The 20,206-nt window shown below is 40.9% G+C and overlaps 1 protein-coding gene across 4 annotated transcripts in view; it reads left to right on the forward strand.

Annotated features, from left to right (window-relative positions):
- Nucleotides 1–624: 624 nt before the first annotated feature.
- Nucleotides 625–20,206, forward strand: part of si:dkey-87k14.1 (leucine-rich repeat transmembrane protein FLRT2) — a 56,129-nt gene continuing 36,547 nt past the window's right edge. The window contains exon 1 of one of the 4 annotated variants that reach the window (XR_005037701.1): nucleotides 625–939. The gene's annotated coding sequence lies outside the window, so the exon portion shown is untranslated. Of the gene's footprint in view, nucleotides 940–16,929; nucleotides 20,180–20,206 lie in introns of those variants that run through there. The other 3 variants (XM_021573897.2, XR_005037700.1, XR_005037699.1) reach the window with 3 other exon arrangements.

Below are 20,206 nucleotides of genomic sequence, written 5' to 3' on the forward strand. Positions count from 1 at the left end.
ACTGGTTTTAGTCCAAAGTAGTGCACTCCATATGGAATGGGGTGTTCTCCAATGGGGTGTTCTCCAATGAACTACTACACGGTTCCATTACCGTCAATACTAGGAGGGGTTATGACATGATGTCATTACCTTTAATGATGCAATGCACATGTGTTCTGCAGCATTCAGATGAGACACATCATGTAAAAATAGGTCATAGTAAGTAACCTGAGATAACTTAAAAGCACAGCACACTGTAATGAACCCGTAGAAATCCCTTTCTAAATAACAGCGCTAATAGACTGTTCACTTTGACCTCATAAAAACGGCCGCTTAGCTTGAAAAGTTTCTGTACCTATTTTTTGGGGAACCACTCATTGTTCACAAGAGTGCCATTTCCCCTACCTTAAGCTTTGTTGAAGTTGCGATTCTGTTCTAAAGCTTGGGGAGTTTTAGCCTGCTGGACGGATCATCACATGGTCTTCATCTGTGAGATGCAGAGACTCCTCAACCAGCCTGGCCACTCTCACTTTTTCCTTCTCCCCTGTGTTCTCTGGTCTTCCCCAGGCTCTCCTTCCTTCACGAGGCCTGGAAACCCGACCCTACTGCACCTGTGAGCTCATCGCTAGCTGGGCTTAGGGGTTAAATAAAAAGGAGAGGAAGTCGATATCCCAACTGGAGGTGTGATGCCTGCCTGTGGAGGGCTGGTCCAGGGCTGAGGGGGAGTTGAGGAAGAGGGACAGAGGGAGTGAGAGGGTTAAGTTACACAGTATGAAGAGAAGGAAATGCTGAGGTGTTGATCTCACTGAAAAGTTGCTTGAGCCGCTGAGCAGTGGCCCCGGTCTCCTGCTCGCTCTCTGAAAGTTTACAAGTCAACCGTGCAGTACGAGGAAGGGGGAGCACCACAGAGGACTGCGAGACTGCATGCATTTAGAGTCCCTGACAGCAGCTCTAGAGAAGGTAAAGAGCTAGCCTACCTAATTACCTGATATAATGAGTATCTATATGGGAAACCGTTAAATTGTTGCTGCATGCGCTTAACGGCTGGACAATTAACTAAAATCTTTATGATCATTATTTCAATGTTTACTAAGACATGTTTGGTAGAGGTTAGATAAACCTTATAAAAACATGTATGGTGAAAAGATAATGAACGACAAAACTATCCTCAGAGTTATATTCAATGTTACAGTACATTGAGATCAAATGTGAAACAAGAAACCATATTCAAAGTCATATTCAAAGTTATATGAAGATCACATGTAACACAGCGTGTATTACAAGGAGTAACTCAAGCTGAAAGTGTTCATTTATAATGCAACACACAAGCAAGGGTAGTTTCAAAGACGGTTTGAATTCTTGCCGGCCTTTCAAGTATTTTGTCCAAAGACACAGCGTGAAACACGTACTGTACTTTTCAAATATGTCTTTGATATATTGTAAGGCACACAGATTTGCCATGTAGATGGAAATACGGCATTATCCTATTACTTAATTTATTTTGTTGAGTGAATTTCCTCCTCAATTCCGTGCTAGTGTTTGGAGGATAAGACTACAGAAAATATATAAATATATATTTTTAATGACTTGATATTTAATGTTATGTAAAGCCTATATGGTGGTATTATATATATTTTTAAACTTTATTTTACAGTACAGTATTTTCTAGGTATTTACAAATAAAATACTTGGTACAATTGTATTTACGCAATAACAACATATGAATTACAAGTTTGTTTATCAAGCACTGCTTCACTACCGTACCATTTGAAACCAGCTTTAACATGTACTTACAAATTACATTTTTTTTTGACCTAAGTACCATTACTATCATACAATCTCCTATTGGAAACAGTACTGTAAAATACAGCGATACCACAAAATGCAATTTTGAAAATACACAGATGTCATCTAGTCTGATGTATTGTTGTAAATTCTTTAAATCTGAACATGAATTTAGAGTAACTACAGACGGGCCGCTGTCCATGAAATCCGTGTAACTGTTCACCGTTTCCCCACTTCTGAGAATTTTGCTCACTGGAAAGGGGTTACCTTGATTTTGACAGTAGCTTACAGGCTCAGTGGCAAGTAAAATTCTGTATTTCATTTTACAGTACATCTACTGTAATATAAATAAATACAGTATCAAAGCAAGTACTGTGTAATGATGACACACAATACAATAGTGTATAGTTGACTGTATTGTACTGTGAAAAAGTAAATGTTACCGTAATCGGAATGAATGAATGGATGAATGAAATTCATTGAGGAGAGGGGTTTGTATTTCACAGTATTTTACTGTAATTATAAGGGATTGGTGCGAGCATGTTGGTTGCTAGGTAAAGTGTTTGCAAACATTACAGCATACTAAAGGTCTAAGCCTTTGTGAGGGTGTTTTACCAAGCTAACATATGTCATTATTTTAAGATGGTCATACCATGGATCATTTAGCTATTTGATTTAGAATTTTATGACCCCTGTAGGTATCAGAATTTTTCATAAGTATTTAACCTTTACTACTATAGCCTATAGAAACTCATTGCAAAACAGACAAAAAATAGCAAAACAAACAAAAAATAAATCATGAGGAATAGGTTTTGTAGTGTCTGTCCTACACGTAGGCAATTTTTGTTTTTTCGACACAACTTTTTTTGTTGGCTCAAAAGTACCTCCATACTACCATTTTTTTGTAAAAATCAGGACCAGCTTACATTCTGACGAGTCCCATGGCACTTGTGGGGGTCGGAGAGCAAAATGGAGAAAACCATCGTGTTTGTGAGAATCTCATCTTTCCATATTAGTTTGAAGCCCAAATGTTTTGGACGCTACATATTAGTTTGTAGCCCAAACGTTTCCACGAGAAGACCAATTTTTGGGATATCTCATGGTCTGACAAACACAACTGTAGCTCAGCCACCTTCCACCGCCAGATGTGGAAGGCCAACATAGGCGGATGTAGTGGATTGAGACGCCGCCCATGCGTCAATAGACACTTAAAGATTTGAATGAATATTTGGTGTTTTACAGTATATTACTTGCACTTCTAGCGGGCTTTACAAAGGCTTCTAAACTGACAGCAACTACAGGGCAAAACAGACTAAAAGGACATGGCAAAATGCTCAACCATTTAAAGATGCACTATGCAGAAATCGCGCCGCCATTTCCTGCTTGCAAAGTGTCTAATAATTTGGCTAGTTTTAGGTTATGTGACAAAACAAGCAAGTTTAGTGTAGAGAATCATTGTACCATCTAAATCATAAAAAAAAAATTGTCAGCAGTTTGAAGCTGGTGTACAAAACAGAAAGTAAAAGACACAAAAACTAAACTTGAATAACTAAATAGGGGTTAAAAAAAGGTATATAAAAAAAGGGAAAAAATGTAAGAAAAAAATAAACTTGACAACGGGAAGCATAGAAAAAGCACACATAGAGCAGATCTACTGCTTCTTAATTGCTTTCAATGAGAATGACAGATATATAACACACATTTCTATGTAAATTTGGTCAGGTCGCCCAAAAAGTTACACATTGCAGCTTTAAGATTTAAAGACTTGCTGCCACTCCAATCTGTACCCTATACATTTTTAAATGATGGGGCACTATAACCACATAGGAGTTAAATTCACTGTTGCATCAAAGATAGCTTCTTACAAGGCATGCCTCAAAATATGTTAATTACCTGGAAACAACAATACCATGCACTCACTAGTGGTCAAAAGGTTTTTGTTGCTCCAAAAATACAGTAATGTACTGTATTCTGTGGGGTGGAATTACAGTACCATTTGAAATGCAGCATTTCTTTTTCCGCCCACAACATTTCCCCACAATGCATCCTAATGTTAAGTATGCTGCATTAAAACATTTCAGAGTATTTTACTGTTGATAATAGACAAAATGACCGTATAATTTACAGTTTTCCGTTACAGTGTGTACACTAGGAATCGGGAAGCAAGTACAGGGAGTGAATTTAATAAAGAAATGAAACATGGAACAAAACAAGAAACACGAGTAGCGTACAGACATGAAACACAGAAACAGAGTCAATAACGCCTGGGTAAAGAACCAAAGGGAATGGCAAATATAGGGGAGGTAATCAGGAAGGTGATGGAGTCCAGGTGACTCGTGAAGCGCAGGTGCGCGTAACGATGGTGGCAGGTGTGCGTAATAATGAATAAACTGGTGACGTTGACCGAGCGGGAGTAGATGTGACATGACATAGTGTAGCTTGGAATAGTAGATTTAAAACAACAGACAGAACCAGATCAAAATCTTACATCAGTTGTTTCATTCGTCAAAACGGGAATAAAATGAAAGTCTCAATGGTGGTCTTCACTACTAGGCCTCTTGAGCATTGTACGGATAGGCTCTTAGAAGAGTTTGGTGTGTATATCTACTGTATGTGTTTGCAAGGACATACTTGTGTGTGTGTGTGTGTGTGTGTGTGTGTGTGTGTGTGTGTGTGTGTGTGTGTGTGTGTGTGTTGTGTTTGTGTGTGTGCATATTTCATGTCTCTGCTTTCCTAGTGTGTTTGCAGTCCATCCACTTGTATTTTACAGTGTTTTGATCAAAGGTGAAACCACAGTTATGGTTGCTATCCCATCAGTGCCTCTGTTTAGCTGTTTGCCCTGCAGTTCTATTTACTGACATTAATTCATTCAAATACTACCTCAATCATTAAATCCTGGACAGAGCTGTTCAGAGAAATAGTACAATTCAGACAGACCAGAATTTGAATACATCTCACAACTGTATTGTGATTCAATGGGATGATTGTTGTGTTTCTATGAAGCCGATTGACCAGCGGAGGAGCGTTGAAAACATCTCAAGATCAAAAAGAGCTTTTGTACTGTTCTACAAAAATATGAGATAGAATAGAATACAAACTTTTACCAGCAGTTTTGGTTTTGTAGTTTTAGGTTTGTTATATCTAGTGCCTGAAGAAGTTTTTGAAAATGTATTTTACTAGAAAAAGCAACAGTTTAAAATGAATCCTAAGGCTCCCAGCCATTTATATTGTGATGAAAATGCATTTATGTTGGCTACTACTCTGTATGTTGACAAAAGCAACAACCCCTTCTGGGGCTTTCCCTTTGCTTATGCCACAGAAGTCACAGTGGATTTACGTGTTGTGAGACACGTGACAGTGACAAAGTGCTGACATAACAGTTTCATTGCTGGTCGGGTCGCTGTGGACAGGGTACCTACTGTACGCCACTGTAGTTGTAGAAAGATAAAAACACACACAAAAAAACACACACAAACGTTCACATACAGAAACACAATACACGTGCATGCCCACGTGCACACACACAAAACAGTGAACACTTGCTGAACTTGCCCATTGACAGTACAGTTATTGGGTACCTAATGACGACAAGACTTAATGACTATAGAACAGTATATCTTTAGATCTCCTCTCCCCGGGCAGGGCTGGTTTGAAGCTGGTTCCCCTGGCTTTGTAGACAGGTTAAAGGGGCTTCCAGAACCAGGACAGAGCTGAATTAGGTAGTAGCAATCCTCTGTAGTAAATGGATGGTTCCAGGGGTATTCTCTTTCACAAATGACGGGAGACATATTGAGGCTAAGCAAGGACTTGGGCTCTTAACTCCAAACCGTGAACAATGTCAAGGCATACATTTTTTGGGGTCTCTTGTTTGCTGGTCACAAAGTACCTTGCCCTCATGTTATGCTTATCGTTTTGTTTTTTAGTTTGTGAAATCTTACTCCCCCTCAGGGCAGATCTCTAAAACATACAGATGACCCACATGAAAAAATACTACAGCATACTATGGTATAAATACTATAGTATTCCCTGTTGTATTTTTGCAGACTTTACTGCAGCATTCACTGTAGTGTTTTTGTAGACTTTACTGCAGTATTTAGTGTTGTATATTGTAGTATAATGTAGTATTTCCAGTTACCTATAGTATAAATACTATTGTAATTAATGTATTGTTCTTGAGGATCGTACTATACTGTAGTATTTACTATAGTGTTTTGTTTTATTATCTTTGACATAGAAGTGGAGTGTGTGTGTGTGCGTGTGTGTGTGTGTGTGTGTGTGTGATCTTTGTATAATCTGGAAGGATTTTTTGAAACAAAGTAGCATAATTAATCAAATGTTAATCAAATATAATTATCATACATTTGTCCAAACTCCAGTTTAGATGCTTTAGGTAGTTTCACATTTTATACATCCCAACCCGGCAGTCAATCTAAAATCAGGTTGTGGTTGAATAAAGATTCCAAATGCTAGATATCCCCACTTATCCCCGCCTTGATTGCAATATGATTTACACATCACTTTGTAATCCATTATAATGTGACTTTCTGAAATACTTGTTGTATTGTGTTAAGCAATTGTATTTTAATTATAATATGTCAGATTATAATCTTGCTTGATGAATTCAACAGCCATGTCTGTCACTAACAAATACAGTCATTGGTGGCAACTATACCATTTACTTGAAAGGCAAGGCACTCTGGCAAATACGCAAATAAGCCTTTACACTAAGCAGTCTGTTAATTTAACACAGAAAAGTGTGGACCCGTATAGACACTGGACCCGTGTTAAATTTAACACTGTCCGTGTTGATTTAACACTGGAGAATTTGCTGTGTACACATGATTGAGGGATACTACAGTGTGTAGTATAGTATACTACAGTTTACTATAGATTTTATAGTAAGTACTGTAGTATTCTATAGCAAACTGTAGAAGTTTTTCAGTACGAGACAGAAGAATTTCACACCTAATTTTAGAGAGTTGTCTGGGGTTTTCTATGAAGCATATAGTGAGTAGATATTATCAAATGAAGCAACAAAAAAAACGGTCTCATATTTAGGTCTTTACATCTTATGATCAGGCTAGATAGAGCATATCAACTGTAAAATACAAGAATACTGTTGAATTGAATTGAATCGGCTGAACTGTATTCCTTTGAGGAGAAATCTAGCTCAATGGACCAGATAATACATTTCTTAGCAGGGGGTCCAGCTTGTTTCTTCGGTTATTCAAATTACCAAATTATTTATTTATGCATTTATACTGTTAGCACCTCCCATTGAGAGCTAGCCAGTGGGACTGAGCAATCATTAGCCTTGAATCCTCTACTCTCCCCAAGGGTTGAAAAAATACTCTAACTTTCCCCAAATTACCAAGTTTTCCAGAAATACTGGTTGGCTGATTCTGGATTTCCTGCTTTTTCCTTCCTGATTCTGGGAATATTCTAACTGGGATTTCTGGAAACCCTGTGAATTTGAGGAACGTTACAGAAATTTTGCAAACTTAGCCGAAACTGAAGATCAACCCATCCAATGCAGCATTAGCTCTGTAATAACTGGGATATGTATTGCAGATTTTCCAAAAGCATGGACTCAAAACTTGTTCCAAGGTGGTAAACATTAGACTCTTGCTTCGCTCCTAAAGAATTTGTTGTGGTGTCGGGGCACTTGGCTAGAAAAACATATTAGCATCATTCCAGAGGCAGAGGAGGAGGGAAATGAAAACAGGAGAAAATGACTATATTGACTTTATTGGGCATTTCAAAGAGGTCTGGGAGAGTAGGGGTTGGCAACCGGTGGGTTGTATTCTACTTTTGTTTTACATGATGCTGCCAAGAAACAAAGAGAAGTGGAAAAGTTTAGGTCTGCCAAGTGGGTGTGATGCTCTGCATCTTTATTAAAAGCTTAAATCCAAATCAGCTCCATTTGGATTAGACCTCATTCCTGCAGGCCACATTTTTTAACCCCCATTAGTGGTTAATCCTAACTCCTACGTACGTTCAGCCTGTTGGCATCCTTGGAAACAGATTCAAAACCATACATTTAAAAATATTTATGGAACAAACAAAAATGATGCAATGGTCTATAAACAACATTTCCATTTTTGTTTCCAGGCAAGAAAACCCCCCACAATAAAACACTGAGACAAAGGGATATAGAGATAACCAAGATTAGAACAGTGGAGGCCACACTAAATAGAAAGCATTTTATGCAAATTCCCATTGACTGAGTGTCTGAGGATCTAGGGATCTGGTCAAAAGTAATGCACTAAATAGGGTACCATTTGGGACATTCACAGGGCTTTCTCCTCCTGTCTTAAAGTGGAGGTATGAGCCTGGTTGACCCAGGTCAAATTGCAATGCCATGCTTAGTTGATTACTTGGCGGAGGCTGCTGCTGTTTAGTAAGTGGATCCCCTAACCTTGTGTCTTTCACATTAAAGGGGCCTAGCGCTGGTGGCAGACCAGATGGAAGACAAAGCATCGACCTCAGCTAAGCTTGGGGGGGGAAATAGAGAAAAAAAATAATTGCTAAAGCTCTCTCGCAAGCACACAGAAACAGACAGTGATGCAGTGGTCTAAGGCACTAGAGGTCTAAGGCACTGTGCCACTAGAGATCCTGGTTCGAGTCCAGGCTTTGTCGCAGCCGGCCATGACCGGGAGACCCATGGGGCGGTGCACAATTGGTCCAGCGTCGTTTGGTTAGAGGGAGGGTTTAGCCAGCAGGGATGTTCTTGTCCCATCGTGCTCTAGCGACTCCTGCGGTGAGCCGGGTGCAATGCATGCTGACACAATTGCTAGGTGTTTCCTCCGACACATTGGTGCGGCTGGCTTCCGGGTTAAGCGGGCATTGTGTCAAGAAGCAGTGTGCCTTGGCTGGGTTGTGTTTCGGAGTACGACCGGCTCTCGGCCTTTGCCTCTCCCGAGTCCGTATGGGAGTTGCAGCAATTGGACAAGACTGTTGGTTACCATGAAATTGGGGAGAAAAGGTAAGAAAATGAAAAATGATACAATTAAATATAAATGAAGAAACAAACACAAACAATCTCTGAAGTGTTGTCTCGCTCCGCTCTCCTTTTCTTCTGTCATCAGAATTGTTCATATTTTTTCAGAATAGCCAATGAGAGCTAACTGTCAGTTGTGAGTAGGGCACACAAATGCTTTAGCCCTAGGTATGATGCAATGGTGTAGACAGAGTCAGTGGGTGACAATCAGTGGTTTAAGAGAGCTTCCTAAAATAAGCATTATTATACTCTTAGCTGCACTGTAACTCTCTTAAACCACTGATTGTCACCCACTGGCTCTGTCTACACCATTACCAAAACTTACCTTAAAAAACATTATTATACTCTTAGCTGCACTGTAAGTTTTGGTACATTTTCAATCCCAGTTTGAACAAAATAACCTGTGTAGCCTATTATTCGCTGTCTTCAAAATTACTACAACCATTCAATCATGCAACCCAAAAGCATTATTGTAACAGGTCATGTAGTAGGCTACATTAATCTCCGAGAGGTAATCATTTTGATTGTGATTTGTAGCTGAAGGCGGTGGTTAGGGAGCAATGTGTACATAACATTGCACACTCCACAGGGCATGTGGAGATGATTATGTTGATAGAGAACATCTATAGCCCCATCTGAGAAACCAGATGTAATATATGTGCGTGGATGTTGGCTCAATGGCACTGTTTGGTGGGTTTAATTTATTTATACTGTACACACAAGAAAGCAAGCAAGAATGCACACACGAACACACATGCACACGCACGCGCACACACACACACACACACATACACAACTGCATGTACCGTAAAATGACATACCACAGAGAACGTTTTTGGGGGGAAGCGTTGTTTGTCTATGCTTGTAAATACTGTTGTTTGGACAGAAAGGAGAAGTTTGAAATATTTTGAAACTGTGACACAAAGTGAGAACTGTGAGTATATCAAACACAAAGAATATCGCTGTTATTGCGGCACATTTAAATCGTAAGAAAATAAAGAATAAAAGCCACAACACATGTAAAGCACATTTTCAGACTTTGTGTTGTTTTGATTATATGCACATTGGTGCCAAACCCGAATTTGATATTTGGAAGCATAACTCAGACTCTAAATTCTCCAATTGACATCAAAGATTCAAGCGAAGGTCTAAGTTACATGTGAATATCTCCAGATACCATTTGTCCCATTAGAAAAGTTAACTTTCTAAAAGCTTTTTTGAAAGTCTGTTTTACCTCATAAGACCAGGATGAGATAAGTGTTCCCGAGTTGACTTGCCAAAGTCTATGGAGCGATCACACTTGGCTTACATCTCTTTTTTTGGTTATGTTCTCATGACTATTCAGTCACGTTAAGTATCAAATCATTAAAAGTCCATATCCCAGTGTCAATATCAAGTCAAACTATATTATAATGTAATGACTTCAATATGGTATAATACAAGCCAGACTATAGCCAAAAGCAAGTTTAAAACTACCTGCACCAGTGAAGTTGTGAAAGTCTGCTCTGAGTTAGTTTGTACTCCCTTTTGCACTGCGTTGCTTGTTAGCCAAGTAGTTTGTGCTAGCCGGGGAGGGCTTGTCAGAACATAAGTCACAAAAGCCTCACGTACGTGGAGACCCAAACTGTCCTATTCCTAGCTCATCCTCTGTTTGACGTAGTGCACACTTCCACTCTATTCTTCAACACGTTTTGTGAAGTAGTTCATATGTGCAGCCGCTCGTATATCTTGTGACACGCATGTGCTGGGATCGGTCATGCCCGTGTGTAAGCCACTCACAGGGATGAGAGCAGAAGTGGGAACAACGTCAATCTCCATTTGTTCAGCTGCTGAGAGACATGATTAAGTGGCACAGATATGATCCAGAGAGACGCCTCACTTTGAGCCCCTAGACCCAACACACATGCGCACACACACACACACACCCACACACACACACACACACACAGTACCCACACATGTACATGCAGCACGCACACACACACATACACACACACACTGTGACGGCTTGAGTTTCAGACCCTGGGTAGATTGACTGGCCGCTACTCCCTGTCCTGATTTATTGTTGCAAATTCAAAGATTCCAAGAAGTGAGTCAGTTTTTGTTGGCAAGGCAACCGCCCAGATCGGTTACAGGCTGCCCCCGCTGCTCGCTATTTTCATGGTACACACTGTATCAGCCGTGAAATGATACCACCACTAAAACAAATATTCATTAATTGAGATTGCTGCAATACTTCAGGGTTTTGGCTCTGGGCCCTGGAACCTGGGGCTGTCCGGTCAGACCTCCAGTGAATTCTCCCAGGCCCTAGCCTGAGTGATGGCTGGGCTGGGATCAAAGCAGAGGATTGTAGCTCTTGTTGGTGAGATGTAGGCCACGGTACAGTAATTTGACCTCACTGCAAACACAGGTTATCACAGAAATGTTCCTAACACTGGCTGGGGTATTCTGATTGTATTGAGTCCATCTCGGCACAGCCTTCCTCCATGGCAAGGACCCTGTTCTGCCCTTTCCTGGAATAGGGTTTATGATGATGAAAAACAAAATAAATACAAATGAACCTACCTGAAAACAAATGTGCTGCCAGTAGTGGTCATACAGTATGTGGGTCAAGTTTTTCCATGACCATGCAACATCAGCAACAAAAGAAAAATGGTCATAGGCACAACTCCTGGACCGATTTAGGACCACTCCCTGGTAAAACATTTGTTTTCAGCTTTGTTTATCCAGATTTGTTGTATTTATTTTCTTCTGACTAGACAAGTTTTTGATCTTGAACAGCCGTAGTACACTAGCCCCGTCCCTGGGTGCATCTGCTCTCACCAAGAAAAACTATTCAACTATACAGTATTGTGCGGTACTCTACTCCACTGAATTAAACTATAGTTTACTGTAGTATTCTCTACTGTACTCTAGTCTAATGCAATTCAACTCTATTGTACTGTAAGTACTGTACTGTATTCTACTGAATAAAATTCTACTGTTCTGTACCGTACCATATTGTACTGTACTCTTCAATCTTCTACTATGCTCCACTGTACTAAACTGTGCTATACTGTACTGTGATGTTCATACTTGTGAAACATAGCCTAGGCATCTATGATTTGTTCGGGTTTGAATCTGATCCGCACCGACCACATGTGTACTTGTTTGGGGGCTAATTAAAATAATGCCCAGCATGCTTTGCAAGTGTTTGTTTTTTTGCATTTATATTTTGGTCATTCAGTAGACGTTCTTATCCAGAGTGACTTACACTCAGCGCATTCAACTAAGGTAGAAAAACAATATATTACAGTCATTGTAAGGGGGGAAAAAATCAGTTGTAATTGAAGTGGTCTGTTGTTTTGTTTTGTATATTGGACTACTTTGAACATCCTCACTTCCAGTTTTAAAGCTTTTGAAAAAGATAACATACAGTGAAAGCATGTCATAGATGGGAGCAATAATACATGTTTGGTTGCAATCTCCAGTTGGCTCCTCTTTCCTATTAATTGGTTTGGAAAATAATAATTGTGATATAATGTTGAAATTTGGCCATAGAATCAATGACCGTAAAAAAAATATTTTCAATGTCTGTAAATGTAAATCAACGTCTGGAAAATACATATTTTAACCTTTCATTCAGTACGTAACATACACCTGATTTCAACATCAAGAAAAGATGTACAGTATTCTTAAAATATATTTTCAACATCCGGAAAATACGTATTTTTGACGTCTGTATAAGACATCATTTCAATATCCAAATAAGATGTATTTTCAACGTCTGGAAAGACATCTTCTTACCTTTCATTCAGCACCAGCACCAAATGTCGACATCACCGGCATGGTGATGTCGACATTTCAACATAATTTTGCTGATTGAGTCTTGGCTGCAGGCATAAAGACGTGGCCCAGGAAGGTACAAATCTCTAGTTACATACTGCTGTCCATCACAACTTGGTCTATGAAATACCCCTGGAATGACATGGTGGAGTGCAGCTAGCAGAGACCGAGAGGGAGGAACGTGCACTCCCTCTTTATTGCCCGGAGGAAAGTGCTCCTGTTAACGCCATTTGTTTTTTTCGCCGGGGGTCTTCCCTTTCCTTTCCGCCTGATGGAATGAAATTAGTGGACCCCAGAGTCCTATCAAAAGTAGTGTGCTCTATAGTAAATAGGGTACCATTTAGGATGCAACCCCAGGCACAGTTACATGATGTATGGTGGCCTCTGTGAGGCAGGCTATTTTAGGAGGAGTGTGCCCATTAGCAAGGCTTTTCTGACTGTGTCGTAAATTAGGACACAGGGTCATTGCAAGGCATTTTATGTATAGGTAATATACACTCACACAAACGAGCTAGCTAGCTAAACACAGGCCAGCTCTCTGTGTTTGCTGTCTACGCATTCCCATTGTCCCATAGAGGGCTATAAAAATATAACCATAAAAACGTGGGAAGAGAAGTCCACATTTTGAGGAGTAAAAGGATTTTAGTTAGAAAAATTGTGATTTGGGAAACAAAGAAACTCTAGAATGCTTATCAAAGTAACTGTCCAAAGTACAACAAAGTACAAGTTCTCAGTAGACACAGATTGAGAAGAGGAGAACTGTTGCCTGTGTTCTCAAGCCAATTCATATGTGTTACAGGACATGGAAACAAACTATGGTAAGCCACTATTTAAATAAGTAAACCATTTCACATGTAGAACACATTGTAGAATATTTTATTAGAAGCTAACCAAACAGAATTTAGTGCATGTCCTGGAAATAGCTTTACTGTGACATAGTGTAGATAAGACACATGAATATGCATCTTGGCAGACTCAACACAGTATGATTAAGTTACAGTGCCTTGCGAAAGTATTCAGCCCCCTTGAACTTTGCGACCTTTTGCCACATTTCAGGCTTCAAACATAAAGATATAAAACTGTATTTTTTTGTGAAGAATCAGCAACAAGTGGGACACAATCATGAAGTGGAACGACATTTATTGGATATTTCAAACTTTTTTAACAAATCAAAAACTGAAAAATTGGGCGTGCAAAATTATTCAGCCCCTTTACTTTCAGTGCAGCAAACTCTCTCCAGAAGTTCAGTGAGGATCTCTGAATGATCCAATGTTGACCTAAATGACTAATGATGATAAATACAATCCACCTGTGTGTAATCAAGTCTCCGTATAAATGCACCTGCACTGTGATAGTCTCAGAGGTCCGTTAAAAGCGCAGAGAGCATCATGAAGAACAAGGAACACACCAGGCAGGTCCGAGATACTGTTGTGAAGAAGTTTAAAGCCGGATTTGGATACAAAAAGATTTCCCAAGCTTTAAACATCCCAAGGAGCACTGTGCAAGCGATAATATTGAAATGGAAGGAGTATCAGACCACTGCAAATCTACCAAGACCTGGCCGTCCCTCTAAACTTTCAGCTCATACAAGGAGAAGACTGATCAGAGATGCAGCCAAGAGGCCCATGATCACTCTGGATGAACTGCAGAGATCTACAGCTGAGGTGGGAGACTCTGTCCATAGGACAACAATCAGTCGTATATTGCACAAATCTGGCCTTTATGGAAGAGTGGCAAGAAGAAAGCCATTTCTTAAAGATATCCATAAAAAGTGTTGTTTAAAGTTTGCCACAAGCCACCTGGGAGACACACCAAACATGCGGAAGAAGGTGCTCTGGTCAGATGAAACCAAAATTGAACTTTTTGGCAACAATGCAAAACGTTATGTTTGGCGTAAAAGCAACACAGCTGAACACACCATCCCCACTGTCAAACATGGTGGTGGCAGCATCATGGTTTGGGCCTGCTTTTCTTCAGCAGCGACAGGGAAGATGGTTAAAATTGATGGGAAGATGGATGGAGCCAAATACAGGACCATTCTGGAAGAAAACCTGATGGAGTCTGGAAAAGACCTGATACTGGGACGGAGATTTGTCTTCCAACAAGAAGATGATCCAAAACATAAAGCAAAATCTACAATGGAATGGTTAAAAAATAAACATATCCAGGTGTTAGAATGGCCAAGTCAAAGTCCAGACCTGAATCCAATCGAGAATCTGTGGAAAGAACTGAAAACTGCTGTTCACAAATGCTCTCCATCCAACCTCACTGAGCTCGAGCTGTTTTGCAAAGAGGAATGGGAAAAAATTTTAGTCTCTCGATGTGCAAAACTGATAGAGGCATACCCCAAGCGACTTACAGCTGTAATCGCAGCAAAAGGTGGCGCTACAAAGTATTAACTTAAGGGGGCTGAATAATTTTGCACGCCCAATTTTTCAGTTTTTGATTTGTTAAAAAAGTTTGAAATATCCAATAAATGTCGTTCCACTTCATGATTGTGTCCCACTTGTTGTTGATTCTTCACAAAAAAATACAGTTTTATATCTTTATGTTTGAAGCCTGAAATGTGGCAAAAGGTCGCAAAGTTCAAGGGGGCCGAGTACTTTCGCAAGGCACTGTATCTGCAGTGGCAGGATATTATCCCTGTTCTTGGAGCAGAAGTCCCCACAAAATAGTAAACAAACAAAAAACAGACCAACAAGGGACATTTTGTTAGTCCCCACAAGGTCAAACGCTATTTCTAAAAGGTTTAGAGTTAATGTAGAGTTCGTTAGGCTTAGAATTAGATTTAGCATTAGGGTTAGGAGCTGGGGTTAGTTTTAGGGTTATAGTTAAGGTTAGGTTTTGTGGTTTATGCTGGTATCAAACCATGGGTTGCACGTGCGTATTGCAACTTTCTGCCCTGTTTCTATATTGTACATCATACCGGTCTGGAGAGGGTGAGGTTAGGGTACGGGGTCAGGGAAAATAGGATTTTGAATGGGACGGAATTGTGTGTCCCAACAAGGTTAGTTATACAAGACTGAGAGAGACAGTGAGAGAGACAAAGATAGAGAGAGAGACAGAGACAGACAGACAGAGAGAAAGAGACAGAGAGAGGCAGTAGTAGAGAGAAAAAGAGAGAGCCATTCTCTCTCCATCAGGGGGAGATCCCAATCTCACCCTCGTTCTGGAAAACAGATGATTTGTCTGTTTTCATCTCAAAGTATCATCTCCTAGCTCGCCCTCTGCATTGTGATGAAAGCATTTGTCTGCTCTACTGTGCAGCATACTGATGAGAGAGACTGAGGCCTTGGCCGTGGGACTTGAACTGCCTGGAAGTCTCACAGAGTAGAGAGTGGAAATCATTAGGAATCTACCTGTTCGCCTGCATGACTGTAAGCAGCATGATAACCTATCCTCAACCAAAACTGTGGTGGGGAGGAGGGAAAAGGATACCCAAAAAGTGTTAGGTGTGTGTGTGTGTGTGTGTGTGTGTGTGTGTGTGTGTGTGTGTGTGTGTGTGTGTGTGTGTGTGTGTGTGTGTGTGTGTGTGTGTGTGTGTTTTTGCATATTGATTGGTTTGGTAGGGTAGGGTGGTCTAAGGTCAGAAGTGGTAGAAAACCAAACTAAAAGCTGACAAATTAGTTTGCCATTTTGAGAATTTCAAGGGCCGCAGGGACAGTACTGAGACTAGAAAATAAGATATCTGGATATTTCTCTCCATCTTTCTCCGCTTAGGGAAACTTTCTTGTCATAAAATTATTTCACAATAAGTTACAATATCTGATGCTGGAATGCTCTTTCCGCCTTTAATTTACATTAATTCAATTCAATTCTTTAATGTTTTATGTAGAAAAATACACTTGATAAACTACACACTGACATTCTTGCATATGAACTAACCAATTTTACAGTTTCAACCACAGTTTCAAAAACTGTGTAACAATTGACAGATAATCATGATACAAATGACAGTGCGAGTCTGTATCTGAATACTTCCATACGGTAGGAGGAAGGTAGTGCCATCCACAGACTGCTCTGTACAGTTATGTCAAAATATTAGTACGGGGAGTCTGACAACATCCACACTGTCAGGGGTGTGAATTGGATTCCAAATGTAGATGTACAAACTGGCACAGAGAATGATTTCAACATCAGATGGAGAGAGAGAGAGAGAGAGAGAGAGAGAGAGAGAGAGAGAGAGAGAGAGAGGAAAAAAGGTTTCATGACATGGCTGGCCGTGTTTGTAATTACATGCTGTCATATAAAAACGGTTCATTAGTGGATACTGTTGAAAGATGACTGGGGTATTCCTTCCCTCCGCTGCCAAGACGGACCCTGATGGGAAATGTGACTGGTACCCCCCTTCCCTCCCTCCTTCCCTCCCTCCCGCTTTCTTTCCCTCCGTGTGGAACACAAAACACAATACCTGCGCTTGTTTGAGGCACACAGACTCCAGCCGAGTGTGGAATAATAATAACAATACAGCTAAGCCCAGAGCCCAGTGGTGATGTGGAGAGAGACGACAGAAGACAGGAGGGCTAGGGCTCCAGGTCTGAGCCTGCCTGCGAGGTCTACTGTCAGAAAGCCCAAGCTTCATGTTCCCGCTGTGCATGCAAAGAGGCCATTCATTAAAAACAAGTCCTTCTTGTTATGAGGTCTAGCTATCAGTTGGACTGGACACAAGCCAATCCCTGTCCCCCAGGGGATTTTTTTTGCCTGTCCCAGGAATGTGCCATGACTGGGAATGTGGTATTCCTTCCTGAACATGGCTAATGCAGGTCTGAAACTCCCTGCCCTCCCCACTACTTTGAAATGGAGTATGCCACATGCAGTGTTATACTGTACGTCTCGATGTGTGACTCAATTTCTCTGTTGGCTGGACTTTAATATGAAAAGCCTGGATTGTGATAATGTATGGCACTCTGTTGGCCTTGGACTGTCCATGTTTCAACTATCAACTTCGTATGAACACATACAGCAGCTTACACTGTTCTGACAACACTGTTCCAGCGTCAATCCTCACCACCAAATTTACCACCATGAACATCATTATAGTTACAAAGAAGCCATTTTGTTTTTTAGTTGATACCATTTTTAAATAACATTTTGCAGTCGTTGCAATATTGCTCTCGAGCTAATCTACCTTATCTGTAAATGATTACAGAAACTTAACAGAAGCCCTTTTTTCCTCTTGCGATTCAGGTGGGCTTGGGGCCAGACCTTTAAACACACATTCAAATGATATTCTCTCTCCACAGCTCCTGCAGCACTTTGGGCCCTTACGGGCATTTAATGGGTCTGATAAATAGGGTTCGCAGAGGGCTGATTTCTTAATGCTGATGTATGGTTCTGACGGGACAGGTGCTGGCTCCTCAGCTTCCTAACACCACTGTAATTAATCTCATGTGTCATGTGATGAACCTAAAGCCCAGGTGGAGCCCAGAACAGACCAGAACACATGAATTATACAATGGAAAATCTCAAATGGTAATGATTTCCCACCCTGGATGCGCACGAAGGCACGTGGGTGCGCACACACGTGGACACATGTGCAAGCACACACACATTCACACACTCACAGGTAGGTGACTTTGGTCTCCTTGATTTACATTTCTCTTTTATCTCCCTTTTCTTAGAAGAACCGAGTACCGGGCTCCACTTTGAATCACACTTTAGAATTGACAAAGAAAAACACCCTTGATACTTATGCATTTTCATGGATGAGAAGGATATGAGCCATATGTGATTCATTTGCAGCGGCATCCTTCCATTATTCTGCTGTGTGGGGTGGTGGCATGACAGCCGCTGGTGCTCGGCCCTGTGCCACCCGAAGAAGAGTTATCTCCTCAGGTCCCACCCTCTGGTTAATAATTGGAGAAGAAAGCCGTCCTGTTCATTAATATGCCTCACATTACCATCACTCACTGGCCTAGTTAATGTTTACTGTGCTGTACAGCAGGCCGAATCATAGCAGAGAATGTCCGGATTGATCCTGGATTGTCATTGAGCTGTGTTTACACTTGATTTTGGATCATCATTTAGAGCTAGTGACTTTGTGTGAGGATTGAGGGAAAGCAGCTCAAATTTTTTTCCGGTTATGTTCCGCTATATAGCTGTGTTGATCCTGCATTGTCATAGTTGTGTACATCCTGGATTGTCATTATGTTCCGTTGATCCTGGATGGTCTTGTGATATCCAGCATTTTCAAGAAGTAAAAAATACAAAATGTTCACGCAGAACTGTGAGTAGCGGATCTACTGTGCTACACCGACAGGGGTGTCGTTGATTTAATTAATCGTGAGTTGGCCTCAGAAGAGAGCAACATGTTTGTTCATTTACATTTTCTCTCTCTCATGCTGGTGGTGGTAACATGTGGGAAGGTGTAAGGTCAGAACACAAACCGTCCTTCCAACTGCCCAGATGGGGCCCACAAACTGAGCAGGCTTGTACTGCTCCACTGACGCCATATGGAACAAGGAACAGAAAATGACTTATTTACAAACCCGCCGGCTTTCGTCCCTTCCGACACGTCGTTCCGACGAACCATCTATCGTGAGGATAGATTTGGAAGTAGGGATTGGGATTTGAAGTTACCTGAGAGAGTTGTAACAGTTGAATGAAATCTAGAATCTGAGGTGGGGTGCATCCCAAATGTCACCCTATTACCTATATAGCGCTTTATGGGCCCTGGTCAGATAGAAGTAGTGCACTATAGGGAATAGAGTGCCATTTGGGATCTAGCCTGAAAAAGAACCAGTGTGAATCTGACTGGATCATGGAGAGAGAAAGGAACATTATGCCAGAGAAGATAAGAGCATTTTGTGACTTCACTTCACGAGCACTTCACTTAGATCGACAAAATCCACGAAAGTCACCAACTGACATTTTGAAACAGTGTAATTATGGGGTGAGCAACTGTTGCAACTCCTCTGTATTTTTAATTGAAAGGAGGAACGTGATGGAGTGCTGTTTCCTTTGGCTAAAATTCCTCTCTGTATGACGCGAAAGGAATGGTAATTGACAATGATAATAATCAATGTATCCATTTGAAGAGTCACTGGGGGACAGACAGCATGTTCTGCTTTCTACAGTGTCTTGCACTTTCTCTAGCTTCCCCATTGCTTTCTCCTACTGTAACTGTTCTTCTCCTCTCAACCCAACTCTTAGCCCTACCCTATTTATCTTTCTTATCACCCTGACTTCTCCTATATATTTAACTCTTGTGTCAACAACTTGACTTGCTCCTTTCTCCCCCTCTCCTCCCCGGGAGGAGGTACTGTATGGGCTGCAGCAGTCAGGCAGGAAGCGAAGCAGCTCTTGCTTCTCTCTCTCGCTCTCTCTCTCGTTTTCTCTGGTGTAACTAGCTATGTGTACACTCTAAATATTAGGGGTTCAACAAGGGTTCTTCTAAGATCCTCAAAGTTCTTAGAAGAACCTTAGTGTTCTAGACACTGAAAATTGCAGACAAAAGGTTCTTCCAAGAACCGCATAGGAGGTGGGGTTCATCGAGGAACCTCCTTAGTTGCCCCACTGAAACATTTGGATTTGAAAGGACAGCAGGGGCAGGCATTTAACTGAACAATGTTAAGATCTCCTCAATTTAAGGTAAGGTTTGTCCCTTGTATGATCTAC

This window comes from Oncorhynchus mykiss, chromosome 19 (assembly GCF_013265735.2).
Source record: "Oncorhynchus mykiss isolate Arlee chromosome 19, USDA_OmykA_1.1, whole genome shotgun sequence".
Lineage (NCBI taxonomy): Eukaryota > Metazoa > Chordata > Actinopteri > Salmoniformes > Salmonidae > Oncorhynchus > Oncorhynchus mykiss.